At 40.6% G+C, this 19,826-nt stretch overlaps 1 protein-coding gene across 5 annotated transcripts in view; it reads left to right on the forward strand.

The window, feature by feature from the left end:
* SRGAP2 (SLIT-ROBO Rho GTPase activating protein 2) overlaps positions 1 to 19,826 on the forward strand; it is a 252,665-nt gene that overhangs the window by 35,015 nt on the left and 197,824 nt on the right. The window lies entirely within an intron of this gene.

Below are 19,826 nucleotides of genomic sequence, written 5' to 3' on the forward strand. Positions count from 1 at the left end.
TGAGCTGTCAGAATGGGTTAGATGGAATTAAGATGAGTCTGTCCAAGCATTGGCTGACACCAAATGGTATGTCCCTGGCTTTTGCAGGTCACGTTTGTTTTCTTTAATTTTTTTACATCCTCTCTTCAGCTTTCCCCTTCTTTTGATTTTTAAGGTGGCTCAGGGTCTCCACAGGAATTTATTTTAACATCCCATTCAGGGGTCTGTTGAGATGCTTCCTTCCAAACTCTCTACTTTGAATCTTGACTTGGGTTGATTTCCAATTGTATGACAGGCCTCTACTGAATCTCTCTGCTTAGGGCTCACCTTGAAATTTGCCCCTGGAGAATATTGATTTTCTTCTAGTTGTCTTTGCAGATTTCTATGGCATTGCAGATGGAAATAGGAATGGGCTATGGGGCATGAGTTCCAGGTTTTTTTCCTTGCTGACTACTTTAATCAGGAGTTCTTTTTCAGGACTTGAGATTGAGCCCAATACTGTACCCCCTGCCTGGCCCCAAACAGCTGGTAGCCATCCCTTCCTTGTTCTCGGGTTTTCTGACCAGGTCTGCCTGATTGGTCCCTTTTGGTGACTCTTTGACCTTCCCCTCCCTTTGCAGCCCCCCACCCTGCTCTTCGTGGGCTCTCTGTGCCACTGCTAGCTCAGAAAACAGTGGGCTTCCTGTATTTTGTCTGCCAGCAAAGCCGCTCGCCCCATGACCCATGTGACAGCTTCGCAAGGCCGATTCCAATTTGTTCGCTCCAGGAAGAGGGGAGCTTAGGAACAAAAGGCTTAGCTGAGGGCCCCCCATGAGAACATCTGGAGTAGTCATTGGGAGGGGTAGGCAGGGAACACTGCTTAGTCCTGTGGAAGGAGAAACAATTAGAAGCTCACAGAGGTCACAGGATATAGCAGTGATGTTTAGGTGGAAACTTAGCTGGCATTGAATAAACATGTTCTCTCCCATCTCCCACTGGAGTTGATTTCTGTATGCTTGAATTTCATGCCTTTGCATGTCCCTAGAGCACTTCCCATAGCTCTGAAGGAGAAATGAAGAGCTGAAGGAAATGGGATGGGCCACAGAGGGTCAGCGAGTGGAGAAGGCACTGAAGGCACCTGGGGAGAGAGTGACCTTGGCCAGCCAAGCCCCCATTTTCACTCAGGACTGTGTGTTCAACCGCAGTGGAGCCATCCAGTGGGATCAGCTATCTCCCTGAGGCTTTGTGGCAACCTGCGTTCCCCCCCCACCCCCAAACACGGAGCCCCAGCTGGAGAGCAGATTGTCTCAGCTGGCCCTGAAGGACTGACTCGGGACTAGGTGATTTCCTGCCATCTCCATTATTAGCATTTTCCTGTTCTCCACCACACGTTTTCCTTTTCCACAGGAAGTCTCAGCTGCCTTACCAGATAGCCTCACCTGGGCTCAGAAAGACTGTCCTTTTGTTCCTTCTGTTCCCCTTGCTGGTTTGCCTGGCCCTAGAGATCCTGCCTGGGCTGAGACTGGTCCCTTCATTCCCTTGCAGCCACTGAGGGTGGGGACACCTGTCCTAGCTCTGACCCTCTCTCTGCAGGGGGCCTTTCATAGAGGGCTTCAGGATCAGCCATTTGGGGTCTTTCTGTCTTTCTGACATAAAAGCCCCCACCCAGCCGGCAGCCTGTTTGTCTGCGGGAGGGTGGTCTTATGGTCCACGCCTTGAATCTGAATGAGGAGACACAGCAAGCGTAGGCTCCTGGTGCTTTGCCTGCAAGCCTACTGTGCCCAGTCATGGTCATGCTTGGGAGGGTTGGATGCCCGAGACGTAGGGATTCCACTTGGTGTTGGAGGCCAGAGAGAAAAGCCTGGGACTTGTTTCTAGAATCAGAAATATGGGCTCCCCTAGATTGGTGGGTGGGGCTTCAGGAGGAGGAGGACTGGAAGGGACTTGAGGGAGAATCAGCAGGCTTTAGAATTGTCACATGGAAGCATTGAACTGATCTCCTATTTGGTTTCTAGTGAGAAACTTAATGATGCTTACCCGATTGCTTTGCCTATTATTGTGAAGGAATGTAAAAATAAACTTAATCAACAGAGATTTTCCTAGCTCTCTCTCCCCCTCTTCCTGCCGCTCTCCTTTTAAAAACAATGGATTTTTCTTTCCTTTTTCAGTGATTTTTTTAAAATAAAAAATAAATTTTGGGAGGGTGAGGTGGGGAGAGGCAATTGGGGTTAAGTGACTTGCCCAGGGTTACACAACTAATGAGTGTCAAATGTCTGAGGTTGAATTTGAACTCAAGTCCTCACTCCAGGGCTGGTGCTTTATCCATTGTGTCACCTAGTTAACTGATTTTTTTTTCTTTGAAGTTTTGTTCATTGTCCTGTAGTAAACTTGGCAGTTTCCATGTCTGTAAAATGGGAAAAGTAATAGCATCTACTTCATCTACTTCAGTTTGTTGTGAGTGCTTTATATAAGCAAAATACTTTTTGAACTTTAAAGTACTGCATAAATGCAAGCAATTATTTTTATAGATATGGAAAATGTCCATTAAGACAGAGAAACTGGCAGAAGATTTGAGTTTAGGAACAGTGGATCATTCAGTCATGTTGAAACATTGAATATGTAACACGGAATAATGTAAAATAAGTCTGGAAGCATAGGGTCAGATTGATTTTCAATATCACGCTAGGGACTCTATCCTGATGTCAACATGGAGCCTTTTGAATGGGGGAGTGACATGGTTAGACTTTTTTCTTAGGAAGATTATTTTGGTAACTGTGGAGGATTGGTGAGAGTGGGAGGGGAGACACTGGAAATAGGGGAACCAGTTAGAAAGGGATTGCAATAACAAATAATGATACCTAGCGGTTAGGTGGTATTTTAAGGTTGGTAAAATGCTTTGTAAATTCCATCTCATTTGATCTTCACAACAACCCTGGCAGCTGCGATTATTATCCCCATTTTATAGATAAGAGAACTGAGACATATCGAAGTAATGTGATGGGCCCAGAGTCGTACTGCTAGTGATTGTTTGAGACTGGATTTGAAGAGAAGTCTCCATGATTGTTCATTTCTCTACCTATTGCAATACCAGGCAAGAGGCAGTAATGGTCTGGGACTAGGTTGGAGACCTTGGCAATCAAAAGAAGGAGGTAAATGTGAAAGATGTGGTAAAGAGTTAAAGTTGTAATTGGTTGGATTTGGGGATAAGGGTGAGAAAAAAAATAACACTGAAATTGTGGATCTGCTTGACGGGAAGGAGGGGAGGATCGTCAATAAACATTGAGAAGTTTTGAGTTCTTTTTTGGGCCTGTTGAGTATGAGTTACTCCTGGGAGATCTGAGGAGATGTCCAATTGATAATGTAGTTCTGGGCTTAGGGGAAAGATGAAGGTTGACTATATAGATCTTGTCATCTAGAATTAATGATTGAAATAGTAGAAATAGATGCATTTACCAAGTGGAGAAAAAGGCCTGGTTAGGGGACAGGAGATGGATTATGACCTAGGAAAGAATACTGAGAAAGAATGCTCAGACAGATAGAAAGAGAGGAGAGGGGTGGTTGGCAGTGTCCAAACCTACTGACAGGAGCATGATAGCTCTTTGTAGCCAATTAATGACCTCGGAAAGAATAAATTCTGATGATGCTTGCATAATGCTAACTCACAGTTTTTTTCCTATAAAAATGTCTTAATAATCTCTATAAAGAAAAACTTTCTAGCAACAGGCCTGAAGTCAGGAGGACCTGAGTTCAAATGTGATCTCAGACACTTAACACTTCCTAGCTGTGTGACCCTGGGCAAGTCACTTAATCCCAATTGTCTCAGTGCCCCCCCACCAAAAAAAAAAAAAGATTAAATTATGTGTGTGTATGTATATATGAGTGTGTATATTTGATGTGCATATCAAAAAAAGAAAAAAGAAAGAAAGAAAAGAAAAACTTTCTCACAAGTAGAGCTCTCCATTGGAATTGGCTCCAAGGAACGATACTGCCATGCTTGGGGAAGTTTCTCATCACAAGTCTTCTGAGATTGTCGGGAACATTGGGGAAAGATCTCTTTTCAGGTAGTGGATTGGCTAGAGAATTGCTGAATGCCTTTCTAATTCTAAAATTTGCGTTTTTTTCTATATTGTCCTACCAGAAGGTACCTCAAGAGGTCATTTGGTTTATCCTTTTGTTTCTATTCACCTCAGTATACCTCAGCTATCCTGGATGACATGTTCCTATTTTTACAGTTCTTTATTGAAGAAGGTTTTATCTTATTTAGCAATCTTCAATGTAAGCAGGAGACTCGCCAAAATAATGCCCTCTGTGAACACATGGCATCCCACATTAGGCTTACTAATTCAGATGTTCCCCTAATTGTATTGGAGATGAGTTCCCTGTGTCTATCAGCATGGTGGCAAGGTAATCTGAGGTACCCCTTTTAGAGCATCAGTCCTTAGGGTTCAGTGACTGCACAAATTTTGGAATCTTATCCCTAGAAAAATATGATTAACATCCTATCCATCTGCACATTATGTATGTCATATATCAGTGACGAGATCACCTCTCTGGGTGTGTGCTGGGGAGTGTAAACTCATTTTATTATCGACTTAGGGCAGAATATAATGAGGAACTCCAGAACAATATTGACTTGTTCTAAGCTAGATAAGGTGTGTGTGTGTGTGTGTGTGTGTGTATGTGTGTGTGTGTGTGTGTATCACAGGATATTCTGGTATATAAGAAGTGCTCAGTAGCAGTTTGAGCTGAATCTACATATTGTACACCTCTGGCACATTAAAAAAAAAAAAAAACCAAATAGAAAAACTTTTTGTAGCTTCTGTTTTGTAGATGTGTATTCTCATTGCTTATCTCTGTTAGCCCAAATAAATGAGGGGAGATCCCTATGAAGAAGGCTCTGCTCCGTGAAAAGAAGGACTGTTTTCATTTCCTGTGTTTGTATTCCCAGAACTTAGCACAGTGGCTGCTGGGACATTTTCTGGGGGAAGTGGACACACGCTTTCTTGCTTCTGTGGATCCATGCGGACATCCACTTGATTCCAGAATAAAAAGATTTCCTTGTTGCTGTGCAGTGTGTGAATAGCTCCTAGCAGGTGAGACATAAAGCAGAAGTGACAGAGAACGAGATACCTTAGGACCTTAGATACTGCCCATCATTGCTGCCCCTATTGCTCTTGTGTGCTAGAATAGTCTTGTTAAACTCTTCACAGTGTGGTGCTCTGTGTACGCACAAGTCACATGCTTGTGTCAGAACAAACAGCCGAATGGGGGTCTCGGAGGCCCGTAGAGACCATCAAAGGGCTGGGCAGAGAGCAGCGGGGATTGGTTTCTGGGTAACGAAGAGGGGAATGGTTTTTCTGGCTGTGATTGGTTGACACTGGATTGGTTGAGAGCTAAAATTCAAGAAGGTTTATATCATCTTGCGATCCTTTTTATTCTTTTTCACATTCCTCTTATAAGGTCCCTTCCTCTACCATTCAGCAGATGCCCTGATTAAATCCATAGTTCCCTAAGATTTAGAGATAAAAGGAATTCTTTAGAACATGGGTTCTTAACCTTTTCTGTCATAGATCCTTTTGGTGATACTCGGGTGAGGCCTATGGACCCCTTCCCAGAATAATGTTTTTAAATGGATAAAATTAAATACATTATTTTATTAGGATGACAAAGGAGACAATTATGTGTGTGCATGTGTGTGTGAGAGAGGAATCTTGTAGTTTAACCCTTTTATTTTGCAGATGAAGAAACCAAGAGGGCAGATGCCTTGCTTCAGATAAAAAGTACAAGAGCCCGGATTCCAATCTTACAAATTGTCCTTTATCCTCAGAGAATAATGATTGATATCAGACTTTTAAAGGCATGTGTAGTTTGTGTGTGCTTCTTCCTTTGTGCTTCCTGACCAAAAGTGAACTTTTTTTTTTTTTTTTTTTTTTGAAGTGTGGAGGCTGGTAAATAACACTGTCTTCCAAGACTGAGTTAATTGTCTGAATGGCAGGCTCTCTCCTTTCTAGGCAGTCTGAAGGAGGATAGAAAGAGACGCAGGAGGAATTGCCTCTACTCTGTGGTTAGTGATGTGCTCCCCAAGCCAAGAGCCTTTCATTCAGGAGGATTAATGTGGGGTTGGGAAGAAGGGTGCACCAGGAATGCTGATAGCTATCCAGTGTCCCTACTGGCTTTGGCTTTTTGAGGTGGGGTAATTTGGCTTGTCCATTAGGTATACGCCCAAATACCTTAGTCCAATTTAAGTAACAGCACTAGCTCATTTTTTGTTGGTTGGAAAATCTTATCTACAAAAACCAATCCACACATTAAATTCAAGCATCTCAGCAATGTTTCTCCACAGAGACCACATAAATGGCCATTTCTTTATTTGCTTGGAGTGCAATTAGAATTTGTGACAGGTGTGTTGAAAAGAAGGGAAATTTTAACCATACTTGGTGTCATAAATTTAGACCTTGGACTTCAACTCCTTCAGGAAGTGTGTGTGTGTGTGTGTGTGTGTGTGTGTGTGTGTGTGTGTGTGTGTGTGTTTGTCCACATATGTATCTACTGTATGTATGTATGTGTGTGGTAGGATTTTAATGCTCATTTGTAAGCCTGAATTCTTGTCTGAACAAGCTATTACGTGTTGCATCTTGCATCTTGCTCCCAGTGCCTTGGAAGAGAGAGTGGTTAACTTGTCCCTGAAATCTCTGGATTTGATTCTAAGCTGGATGATACAAGAGGCACCTTTGGTATTTAGGAACTGGGGTGAGAATTTCACAACAGTGTCAAGCACATCTATTCTTAGAAAGTGCTACTTGTTCGTCCCATCCTTTGTCAGAAGGCCCCTCCTGTCTTATCTCATGGTTCCTCTGTATGGGGCACCATTGGCAAGGAAGTGCCAACAACCAGCCAGGGAAGCAGATGGCCTGTGTTTTTCTCTAAGACCTCAGTTTCTGAAACGATCATTAGTTTCATACCTGGTTCCTGGTTCCTCGAAATAGAAGGCACTTAACACATGTTGACTGGTTGGATGAGTGAGAAGGACCTCCAGCATGGTTGCAAATGTTAGCTTGCTCTTTTTGGATACTTCTCTTTACTTTTAGATGTAAGGAAGCTCCAAAACAATAAATAAGGCCAGGTCATAAACTAGGGAGTGGTTGTCCTAGCTCTGGTTCCTGACCATAAAAGCAGAGGTAATTTGCATTGAATATGGATTGGAATAGGGATTGGAGCTCCTTCTAGCCTGTTCTTCCTCTTCATCCATAGGAACAGTTCCTGTCATCTTCCTTTAGTGTGTATAAAGCCCTGCCTATAAACCATGCTGATGTCCCTTGCTCAGAGATAGTGACCAGTGGAAAAAGGACAGGTACTTTCTTACAGTGTGTGTGTGTGTGTGTGTGTGTGTGCGTGCATGACAGTGAGAGGGGTGTCTTGTCACCTCTGCTTGCTTGTGTCCTCAGCATGCATCTAAACACATCAGTAGGAGACCAGGGGAAAATGGTATCATGGGAATTGAAAAATAAAACGAGCCCCTCCCCAAATAGTGTTTTCCTGTTGTTGGCCTAACTGAATGTCACCCCAGCGACAGCTGCACTCTGGGACTCCCAGTGGCCATCAGGCCTCAAAGTGCTTTGGGATAAAATATGCTGTGAATAACTGGAAGCAATTAATTAGATGAACGTCTCCTTTTCTATACCAGAGCTCGGGTTCTTGTTACATCGCTTAAACCTCTTCTCATTGGGAAGATATGGGCAGATGCTTTATTGGGATGAGATGCATCTCTCCCTCCTTCATAGCTTTGAATGTCATTGGAGGTAGGACAGCTCTCATGTACCTCTGTTGAACTCCTACCACTTGGGAGAAGAGAAGATTCTTTCAGGGTTAGTTTTCCTTTAGAATCGACTGTTCCGTAGTTAACAGATGTCTCAAATTTCTAAATCCCAATAGGTGTTTGAGGGGGAAGGAGGGGTGTGGATATGTATATTCTCTTCCTTCTTCATCCTACTGCCCCAACTCTTGGCAGCAAGCCCAGATCTCCTCCCCTCCTCCTGATCCTTTAATTCAGCATTTAATCTCCTGCTTCGATGCCCATTTGAATTATTTTTTCTGCCTTTTCTTTAGCCATATAAGGGTGTTTTTGGTGGGTTGGGTTTTTTTTTTTTTTTTTTTTTTTTGGCTAGCCTCAAAGGGGTAGCTGTTTCTAGTTGGATCTATACCTGCCTTCCAGAAGACAAATGGAAAGGGTTTCCTTTTCTTGCAGTCACTTTCCTGTTGTGGGGAGTTTCAGCATGTCCCATTTTCTTTGGTTTATAGAGCACCTTTAGCTTCCTTTGGTCTCATAGGACCATGTATATATAAGGAAAATCAGTAGAAACCAAGGAAATGTTAAACTGAGATGGGAAAAAGATGCTGCCAGGCTCCCCAAGAGAGCAAAAGTTTAGTCTGGAATTGTGAAGTGATTTTGATTATAAATGTTAAGTCCATTTTTGGCTTCTCTTATATTATAAACAATACTCTAGTCCATACTGATGACTGTTGTGGCTCCAAAGCATTTTAAAGAAACTTACTGTTTACTGACTCCAATTTATAGGAGGATAACTAAGGCCTAGAGAGCACAAGATAGTTTAGAAGTGGATGGGAACTTCAAGATCATCTAGTCCAACCCTATTATCTTATAAATGGAGAAACTGAGACCAAGTGACTTAGCTGGGATCAAGGTCATATAGTCAGTAAAGTAGCATATGGCTGGGATTTGAACTTAGTACTTCAGACCCCAAATACAGCACTCTTGATCCTATATGCTGCCTTTCAAGTGATTTGTCCAGGACTGTACTACAAGCCAGTGATGGAGAGTGGAATCCAGTTCTAGACTGTTAAGACTCTTAGACTGAGTTCTAAGTGACCTCTCTGGTGTTCCAAAGTCTTTTTGAGTTCCTCCATTGACAAATTAAAGGGCACCAGAGAGCTACCCAGAAAAGTGTTTTAACTTGACCTAGTGTAGAGTTCTTTCTTCTCCCTAGTCAGAACTGAATGGTTTCATTTATGGTTTGGAAGGGAATGAGGGATTGAAATTCCTCCCTTGAGTTTATAGCTAGTCCCTACTCAGAAGTGAGACTTGGGCAGTCCGACAAGTGTTCCCACTTTCTACCTCTGAGTATAATTCTCCACTTTAGGCTTCAAGAAGGGATCCTATGAACCAACTGCACTTGTGTTCTGCTCTGGAATGGAATTTATCCAGGCGTTGCCTCTTTGCAGACAGGACATGGAATTAAGACTGCTGCTCTGTGCCTCTTTATAAATATTTCCATTTACCTTGGAGAATGTACAAGTACAAGGTTTCATACATACCTAGTAGAGAGAGCAAATGAAAAAGATGTGTACGCACCATGAATGGAGGCCTATTCTTAGGACTCTGGTTTAGAAGAATGGGAAATGAGAGTGCTGCAGTCTCAACACCATTGGTCTTAGGAAAGATGTTCAAGGGTCTAGAGTCATAGGGAAACTCGGCTGTCAGTTTATATTAGACCTTCCTCTTTTGTCAGATCTATGTTTTGGGTCTCTTAAAGATTAATTGAAAGAGATTGTCCCCTTTCTAAAAAGGAGAAGGAAAAGCTGAAAAGGGGAAAAAGGGGGAAAGAGAGAGAGAGAGAGAGAGAGAGAGAGAGAGAGAGAGAGAGAGAGAGAGAGAGAGAGAGAGAGAGAAGAGAGAGAAGAGAGAGAGAAACAGAGAGAGAGAGAGAGAAAGAAAGAAAGAAAAGAAGAAGAAGAAGAAGGAGGAGGAGGAGAACAAGGAGGAGGAGGAGGCGGAGGAAGAGGAGGGGAGAAGGAAGGGAGGGATAGTAGATTTTTTTTTTTTTAATTTAAAGCTTATAGAATTATGAGATGGACCTCCTGCCTCCAACCCCACCCCCTTTGAACACTCAGACCTTTGAACAGGGAGCTCATTCAGTGTGGTACAAAATTACAGAACAACTTCAATTTTGTTGGAACTTTGTCTGGGAAGAGTGTCCAAAGGATCTAGGTTGTAGAATTAAATGCCAGAATAGGCCTTAGAAGTCATAGACACACCGTAGTATGTCTGTTTACTTTTAGAGGTGAGGAAATAAATGTGGAGAGGTTAACTGACCCAAGTTACTGTTTGTCCTTTGTTCTTAAAGAGGACCATGACATCAGGGAGGGGATGCCATGACACAAGTGAATTGAATTTCTGTGAAGGAGGTTGGGGCCAGGTCACCTGCCTCACTTTCCCCTCCAGAGCCAGCTGAATCCTGTGCCCAGATTTAGATTAGAACCACTGGAGATGGTCCTGGATGCAGTGGGAGACCTTGGCCATTTTAAGCTGAAGTCTTTAGCTGTTAGATTTTAATACCTAAAGTAACACAAATACTAAAGAACAGAACTATAATTTAAACTCATGTGGGGTCATTTCACCTTATAACATGCTGATCATCCTCGTTCATTCATCATCAACTTTGAGTACTTTTTAATTTGCATTTTGGACCCTGAACTTTATGCTAAATTAGGTTTGTTTTTGTTAGTTTACTGATTGGGATAATGAGAACTACCCAGAAAATAATATAGCACTGGCCATGTAGTGATGCTATAATATAGCACTGATCACATTAGTAATCAATAGGTCTTAACTGTCAGTGCCTGTACATATAGAAACTCTATCAGTGTCTGTGATGAACAGGATGCACCTTGTCTTCCAGGGAGGCACAACGCTGATGGTGGTGTTCATTACTTAGCTGAGCTGTGCAAAGCACAAGTTACCTATAAACTTAGTCTTTGCCCTGTAGGTAATTATAATCTAAACAGAACACTATCCATACATTCATAGTGACTTATAAAAGTAGTACATGGACAGTCAGTACTTGATGTGGTGTGGGATGGAAAAGAATGTTTTCAAAAGGACCTCTTAGGAGATTTAATTAAAAGGCTAGATCAGAGGTGCAAAGGATTATAGGTTTCAAGCTGGAGTGTGCATGAGAGGACATATAATCCAACCTCCTCATTTTATAGATGAGGAAATTGAGGCTTGAGAGGTTAAGTGACTTGCTGAAGGTCACAGATCCAGGATTGCAACCCAAGCATTCTCACTCCAAAGCCATGGCTTATTCACCTATACCATGACATATCTCCATCTCCAATTTTTTTTTAAGTGTGCACAAATCATTCCTCTTCTCATTCTTCCTCTCACTGGGACATACCATTATTTAACCATAAAGTATGTAAGGTGTGTGATAGCCAGAGCCTCCAATTTAGAAGGAAGACCTGTTCTATTTTGAGAGATGATGCTTGGGAATCCGTCTTAAGCTTGCCATTGTCCCTTCCTTGGTAGTACTAGCTGTTGATTTGACAGTCATTATTCTGATAGACTATGCTCTTATTAGTTAGCCCAGATAATGTCAAATAAGTACATTTAACTGAAGTTGGGAAGAAAGTAGGAAAATCCCCCACAAAACATCAGGACCTCATGTTGTCAACCCTTCATGCAAAGCTGTAGCTATGTCCCCATTCAGCCTTAGAGACCTAACTTAAATTGGCTCAGGGATGGCCTGCTGTGAATCTCATGTGGACCCTAACTCCATGCTGCCAACCTAAATGAATTGTAAAGACTTCTAATTGCTATTATTTCCAGCCTAAAGGGATTGTGAGAACATGTCCATGTAAATTTGGCTATAGTAGGAATTTGAAATTTGCCAAGTACATGGGCAGGAATCCAGACAGGTGAGTCTTTTTTGATTATAGAAGACCTCTGTTAATGATGTCCCAAAGTAACATACTCCTTGTTTCCTTCCTTCCCAAACTGTTTTGTATGTATGTTTATTTACTTTATATTTATGCTGTATATATTTATATGTGTACTTGCTCTCTCCTCCATTAGAATGAGAGCTCCTTATAAATCAGAATTGTTTTTTTCTTTGTACTTATATCCTTAACACTTCTCACAATAAGTATTTAATAAATGGTTGTTGATTGATTGACTTAAACATTTGAGTACCTGGGCTTTATGAACTCCCTCTGTAAATGGCTTGTGGCTTGGAGCCACTCCATTTTTCTAGCCCACAAAATTAACAGCATAGGTAGAGAAGAGTTGATGGCTAATATTTGGAGTGGCAGACTGAATTTTAGAATTCCTGGGTTCTCCTTTAAACCAAAGAACCTTGCTTGTTGGTGGGGTAATCCTGCTTCTTTCATTTTTCTTTTGTTGAAGTGAGCCTGATTTTCCTTGCTTTACATTCTACAGGAGTACAAAATGGAGACATGAGCTTGTGTGGCAAAAATTCATGTTGAATGAAAAGAATGGGAAGATTAGAGAATGGCTAAACAAATTATGGTAAATGAATGGGATAAGCTATTATAATACTATAAAAAGGAATTACATGAATTGATGCAAGGTGAAGTTATCAGAACTAGAAAACCAGAAAAATTATGTATACAGTGCCTACAATAATACATGGAGAATACATGGGGAGATCAAAAGTATTAGTTTCTGAAAAAAAAAAAAAAGGAAACATTTCTATGTAATTATAACAACCAGGTGTAATCTCTAATAGGAGATAGGAGAATGTATCTCTTCCCTTCTTTGAAGTGATGGAGCATTATGGATATGGAGCAATGTAATAACATTGTTTAGTTTTGATAAATTGCTTTTTTCCCTCTTCCTCTTTTATTCTTTGTTGTAGGAGATGAAGAAGGGAAGAAGATGATATGGGGAAATAAAGATGGTGGAAAATAAATAAATAATTTTAAAGGAACATTAGGAGGAAACTAGTGGGGAATACATTTTGAGATTCTAGGACCAAATTGTGCAAGTTCAAGTATTTGAATAAGTGTTCTCTGTTTTGTTATTTTTATTGGAAGTCACACTTACAGAGATCCTCATTTGCCTTGCCTCTATATAACTCTTAAATGGGAATACGGATAGTGAATAAACAGAATGCACAGAAGCACGTTTGATTCTGTACATTTGGCAGTTTTATTATTAGATGACAATAACTGGAACAAAAAGCCTTGATCTTGCATCCCATTTGAGCCCTGTGTACCTGGATGATGTGTTTTATTTGAAAAACCGGAATAAATCTGGGCATCTCATGATCCACTGAGACTAGTCTTCCTCTAATTACATGGTTTGCCTGGGGTAGAATGAACTAGGAGCTGACTTCAGGTAAGGAGTACATGGAGCATTGGAGAAAAGGCTTGAACTTGGTGTGGAATGGCCTGAGGCAGACTCCCAGCTCTGCCACTGATGCTTGCTACCTTGAGCAAACCATTTAAGCTCCCTAGGTCTCAGTTTACTCCTGAAAATAAGGAAGGAGGTTGAACTAGGTCATCTCTAAACAAGGATGTGTTCGAGCTAGCTCTTATATGAGCATCCCAGAAATCAGAAACTGTAACAAATTAGAGCTTGATATTTTATTGTGTTGATTATCTAAATTTAAGAAAGTGATGGAAAATAGTAATAGTGCAGATGAAACTTAAAAATGCCTGGTGTACTCTACTTTTTTTTTTTTTTTTTTTTTTTTTGGAGAGTAGTGGTTAAACATTTATAGTACATTACATCCCTGTACTAAGAACCATTCTAGGCTGAGAGCTTTGATCCAGAAGAATCTCTGATGTTCTTGCAGTACCAAATTTGGAAGAATAGAGTATTAAGGGTTTAAAAGGATAATGAAGATATTTATTATGTTTTTGTCTTTAAGGTGACTTCTCCCTGAAAATTCATTTTCTCTTCCTGATACTTGGAATAGGCCATTGCAGCAACAGCAACATCAATTTAATGTTTATTAAACTGATTTTCTTTCCTGGAGTTCTATTCTTATCCCTGAAACAAAGCTTTATGTAAATCCATTTAATCAGAGCAATATTCTCATTGGGAAGAGCCTTCATTTAAGATTCCCAGCATCTAACCATTATTAAATATTACATGCATTTGTTGTAGATGTGGTATGTACTCATTTAGGACTGGGAAAGGTTTGTGCTGACCCAGGGTTTATATTTCCTATTGCACATGGAATTTCTTACCTTTGAGAGCCCTCTATATCAAAGAGATATTAAAGATTCTTAGAGTCCCAGGCCCCTTAATAATCTTAATAATAGCCACATTTTAGTTTGTTGTTGGTGGGTTTATTTATTTATTTATTTTAAAGAACCTTGATTACATTATCACCATCTGATATTACATTCCTAATATGAGACTAGGGCAGGTGGGCTAGGAAGCAACAGGTGACATTATTCTTCCCCATTTTAAGATAAACAAATTGAGGGTAGAAATAAAGTATTAAATCCAAGGGGACTTGATGATATGGTAGTGACACAACTGGAAGGTAGCCTGGACTTTTTGATTACGGAATTATAAAATTTAGAGCCAGAAGGAATCTCAGCCATCCTCCACTGCACTCCCTTCAATTTACATTTGAAGAAACAGAAGGAAAATGACTCCTAAGGTCATACAAATGTAGCAATCAGGATTTGAAGCCTCCTCAGATTCTAAATACAGTATTTTTTTACCTAATGGTAGTATGGTACTAATGACTTCTTTTATCTTTTAATTATTTTATCATTCATTTTATTTTCATGGGGGCAGTGGCTAATGGAGTAGTTTTCACAGTGCTACATAATGGATGTATTTTTAGTTTATTCCTACATGATTATAAATGATTTAACCATGTCTGTCAGTCATATGCAGTTTATAATCTGTGTAAGGTACTTGACAACTAAATGGCATATAAATATTTTAATATTTATTTGCCGTCTTGTGAAATCATGGGCATAGACTTAAAGAACCTTAATAGCATTTCATTTGATCCTCTCAGAAATCCTTTGAGGCAGGTATTATTTTATTCATATGTCACAGATAACAAAATTGAAAGTTGGAGAAGTGAAGGGGGCTTGCTAGGATCTTAAGGCCAGAGGGCTTTCTAATGAAATTCATGGCCTCCTGTTAGAGGATATTGCAAGTGGTGAGATTGCTTACACTATTATTGGCAAGATATATATGAAGAATGTATGGGGGAAAGAAATCTAAGCTATCCATAGTCATGTGAAAAGACTATTAATTAGAAAAATGTATACTTATAACATCTATGAAGTTCTACCTCACACCTATCAGATTAAGAATGTTGATTTAAAAAAAAAAAGGAAAAGAGAAATGTTGGAGGGACTCAAAAGGAAACAGGCATGTTAATGAACCATTAGTGGAACTGTAAATCTGTCCAACTATTTTGGAAAGTAATTTGGTTTTGTTTGTTTGTTTGTTTGTTTTTTCCTTTTTCCTTCCTCCCCTCCCTTAGATAGTAAGTAATTCAACTTAAACATGTGCAGTTCTTCTAAACACATTTCCATATTTGTTATGCTGTATGATAAAAATCAGATCAAGATGGGGGGAGGGACATGAGAAAGGGGAAAAAAATCAAGCAAACAAATAATATAAAAGAGGTGAAAATACTATGCTTTGATTGGAAAGTAATTTGAAGCTGTTCTTCAAAAATTAACTTTTTTAGTAAATTTATTTATTTTTGATATACATTGCTTTATGAATCATGTTGGGAGAGAAAAATCAGAGCAAAAGGGAAAAACCATGGTAGGGATTAAAAAACAACAACAACAACAACAACAGAAAAAAGAAGTGAACTTAAGCATTTATTGATTTACATTCAGTCTCCTTAGTTCTTTTCCTGGATACAGATAGCAGTTTCTGTCCAAAGTCTATTGGGATTACTTTGGATCACTGAACCACTGAGAAAGAACCAAGTCTTTCATAGTTGATGATTGCACATGCTTACTGTTATTGTGTACAATGTATTCCCAATTCTGCTTGTTTCACTTATTATCAGTTCATGTAAATCTATCCTCTTTCTAAAATCAGCTTGTTCATCATTTTAAATAGAATAATAATATTCCATTACTTTTCATATACCACAGCTTATTTAGCCATTTCCCCAATTGATGGGCATCCACTAATTTTCCAATTCCTTGCTACCACAAAAAGAGCTGCTACAAACATTTTTGCACACATAGGTCCTTTTCCCTCCTTTATAGGGATACAGATCCAGTAATGGCACTGGTAGGCTTTTACTTGAGGAGATCAAAGAATGAGAGAAAAGTCCTATATGTATGAGAAATATTTATATATTTTTGTGCCACACAAAAATACAAAGCAAAACGTGTGTTTAGAGTTACAATGGGTTCTGTGAAATCAAGGATGGAGCTACCACTTTGCAACTGAGATTATTAGGGGATACTTCACAGGTAGTGTAAAATCTGGGCCTGGAATAAAAGATGGGTAAGAGTTCAGATATTGTCCTTGCTCTGATTCTATCTTACCATGTCTTCAGGTAGAATGCAAAGGAAGAACCAAGAGAGATTTTTAGCTCTAATGGTGTTTAGGTAATTTTAATTTTAAGAGTTCTTACCTTAACAATTGCAGTTCAAAACATAAAGCAATTCAGAATACTCTACTGATTTTAGGTCAAACATTCCACCCAACGAATAGCATATTCAAGGATATCCCATTGGTTTTCCTGTGGGCATATTATGCTATTGTAGGCTGTGCATTCTCAATATTAATAAAATTAACCACTTGTGGTAATACTTCCAAAGTCATTCTCCAACCCCAAAGTGTTAATAGCATAATGTAGACAGCCTTCCCCGAATTTATTATGCCCACATCCCAGATGGAAATGATGAGACAGTGAGATCTGGTGATAAGGCACTGAGGTCATTGACGGTTTTGCTCCACAGAAATGCCTCATTAGCTGGCTTTTCTTATCAGTAATCATTTAATTGTAATGAGTTATAAAGTGGTTCTTTGTAGTGAAGTAGCAAGACTTAACCACGATGGCATCATTACCAAAATCGACCTATTAGTTTGCTCTATTTGCCCTTTGGGTCCGAAGACATCTGTTAAACCTCAGATTTCTTGACTCTACAGTGTAACCAGCTTCCCATTTGCTATGGTTAGGAAATTCACTTTGGAATTTCACTTTGCCCTTAAACTTTGTAGAAGTTCAAAAGAGTTTCCTAAATAGGCAAGAGAGGGAGTGGATGTGCCATAGTACAGATGCTGTAGCCTTTTCCCCAGGTTGAGCATACCTGTAGCTCATCAGTGGCTGGTGCACCACATTTGGTGCAAGGGCACAGAATGACAAGGCAGAGATGAATTCTGATCTTGAGGCTAAAAACAATAGACGCACTGATGGATTTTTTTACTGTGCTGTCTTCAGCGGTCACCCAGACTCTTTTGAGATACCCATTCCTGAGATCTCAGACGAGAGTTAAGCTGGTTCTGCTGCCTGTCTGTAGAAGAGCATAGGCATCTATTTGTGTTCTGTGCCATCCCTAGTGAAGCAGTGTGGAATGGGGAATGAAGATGTGGATGCAAGGCCTGCTTCGGATTCATGCTAGTTGTGGGACCCTCTGAAAGATCCCCAGGCAACTCTACAAGAGTCTTAAATTACTGAGCAGCTGCCAGCCTGCACCGTTAAAGGGAGCTTTCTGATGGCCAGACTACTCTATACCAGTGAAATCACAGGTGCCACCCATGAGGGAGACACTGGCAATGGCAGCTCTGGGAGGGCAGGGACTAATTTTTATTATCCCCCCAGTATCTAACAATACCTTGTGCACAGTGGGCATTTGATAAATGCTTTTTGAATCTAATTGAACGAGAGGGGATGCATCACACCCCTTATCTTAGCCTCATTAGTACCAGGTGCTAATCAGATGGGCCATATGACTGATACTTTAATGAAGTCTTCCCAATAATGAACAAAAATCTGGAACTGGACTCTGGGGGCTTAGAGCAGATAGGTGGCCTCTGGATGGCATATGGAAAATTGCCTTGTGTGACAGAATTGAATTTGGACTTTCCCAGATGTGATAATGTTGAGGGTAAATAACTCACCAGGCATGCTTACTCTGCTGCTGGCAGGAGATATGCTGGGTGGAAAGGAAACCAAAATTAAGACCCTTTGCTGCTCCAGTTGCTTTATTACACGTTACACTTTGAACGTGTCTCCCATTTAAATTCAGCTTTCTTGATGAATGGCCAGACCAGCTGTAAGCCCTCTAAGCCGGAAGCCCTGATCCCGCCAGCCAACTGTTCCTTTTTCTTGACCAACTTCCGTATTTCAGGAGTCTGTATGTGGTCTGTCTATTGTGGAGCTGTCAGAGGAGTGTAGGGGTGGTTCTTCAAGACAGTCAGTCCTGGCTAGGCCATGTCTATGTCCTGAAGCTGGCCCCAGCCTCTTTCCAATGATGGGGGAGCGCTCTATCAAACCAGGATGAAGTGAGAACTCATTCAAATCATATAGAAAGTCCTTGTGCATCTGTCAGAACATGTTGTGTAAGCCAACTGACTGTGCTGTAATTGGCATGGCATAAAACACGGTTTTAAAATATCTTTAGTTTCATGCCATCTGGTCTATGATATAAAGTGTGCTGATTTAAGTTTAAATGGCCCTTTGATCATATAAGAAGAATGTGTCACATTTAAATCTGCTGCCTTCTCCTGGGGGCATATTGCATTGTTCTCTTGGGTCGTACCAGCCATACAACATGTAGATTCTTAGTTTCATCTGGTTTTATCTGAGCAAAAACCCTGTCTCCTTAATTCATGCAGATGTATTTCTGCTTTAGATTTGAAATACTTTCTCTGGATGCTGGCTTCCAAATAACTGCCTTTGAGTTGTAGGAGCCTAGGAAATAATGGCAGCATCCTGGTCGGACTATTTAAACCTCCCAGACAACTACTCTTGTCTCTCTAGCCCTATATTCCAATCACAGCTCAGAGATTACATTCTCTGCCTTAAGGGAGATGGTAAGCTAATAAAGTTACTGGCATTGGGACCCAACATTTTCTCTGCCCTTAGGCAGTGCTAGGGGAATTTCCCAGGACTAGATAAATTTCCCTCTTCTGGATCCCAGGACACATTGCTTTTTAAGTGGCTAATCAGATGCTGAATCTCATATCCCTGGCACAGACTGACAGCCCTCAGTAGCACTTGGTCAAGAGAGGCAGTCTCAGCAGCTATATTCACACCACCCGAACACTCTTGTATGCTTTTGCTTGTATATTTTCTTAGAGGAGCACTTACCCTGCTGTTGAGGGAAGTTGGGGCTTGTCCGGCTGGACCCTGCTCAGTTTCAGATTTGTTCCTGTAGCCAAAAAACATAGCCTACGTTGATCTAAAGAAGCAGCTCTTGAGTCTGTTGAGATAAAAGGCCAAGATGCGGAATTTTTTTTGGTTCTTTGTCTTCCATCCTGAAGCATACGCCATGTGGTTTTGGCCAGGTTTTTCTCCTTTTCTTCTCTGAGTAGCAATTTAAAATTGGCTGTTGATTTAGACACAATCACAGGGAATTTAATCCAGCCTGGGAAATAAAGGCAAGCTTATTACCAGCCCACACTTACAGAATTCTTAGTCTGCCCTCTTCTTCACCTCCCTTCTCATATTTTGGGAGAGAAAGAAAGGGAATTCTGAGTCTTTTCTGCTCATCAGACAATTGTGAATTGTCCTAGGAGAGAATAGGTGAATGACCGTGTCCAGAAAGTTGGAACAACTTGGGGTCAGTGCTTATATTAGTGACATCCAGCCCTATGGGTACAACTTACTACTATATTGAGTCCTGGAATCTGTGGGGCAGCTGCTTGGGGACCAAGATTCATGCCTGTTGGATCCTGAAAAGATTTCTTTCTGGCAGACCTGAATAATCCATCTTCCAAGCGGTAGAAGGAGACAACCTGTCCTGTGAATTTCTATACAAGGCCTCAGAGACATATATATGGATTCTTCATTTATAAATGCTGAGCCTCAAAAGAACTGGGATCTGAGCACCTGGAGGGGTAGCACTTTATTTAGTGTCCCTAAAGCTTTTTC

Source organism: Sminthopsis crassicaudata, chromosome 4, assembly GCF_048593235.1.
Source record: "Sminthopsis crassicaudata isolate SCR6 chromosome 4, ASM4859323v1, whole genome shotgun sequence".
NCBI lineage: Eukaryota > Metazoa > Chordata > Mammalia > Dasyuromorphia > Dasyuridae > Sminthopsis > Sminthopsis crassicaudata.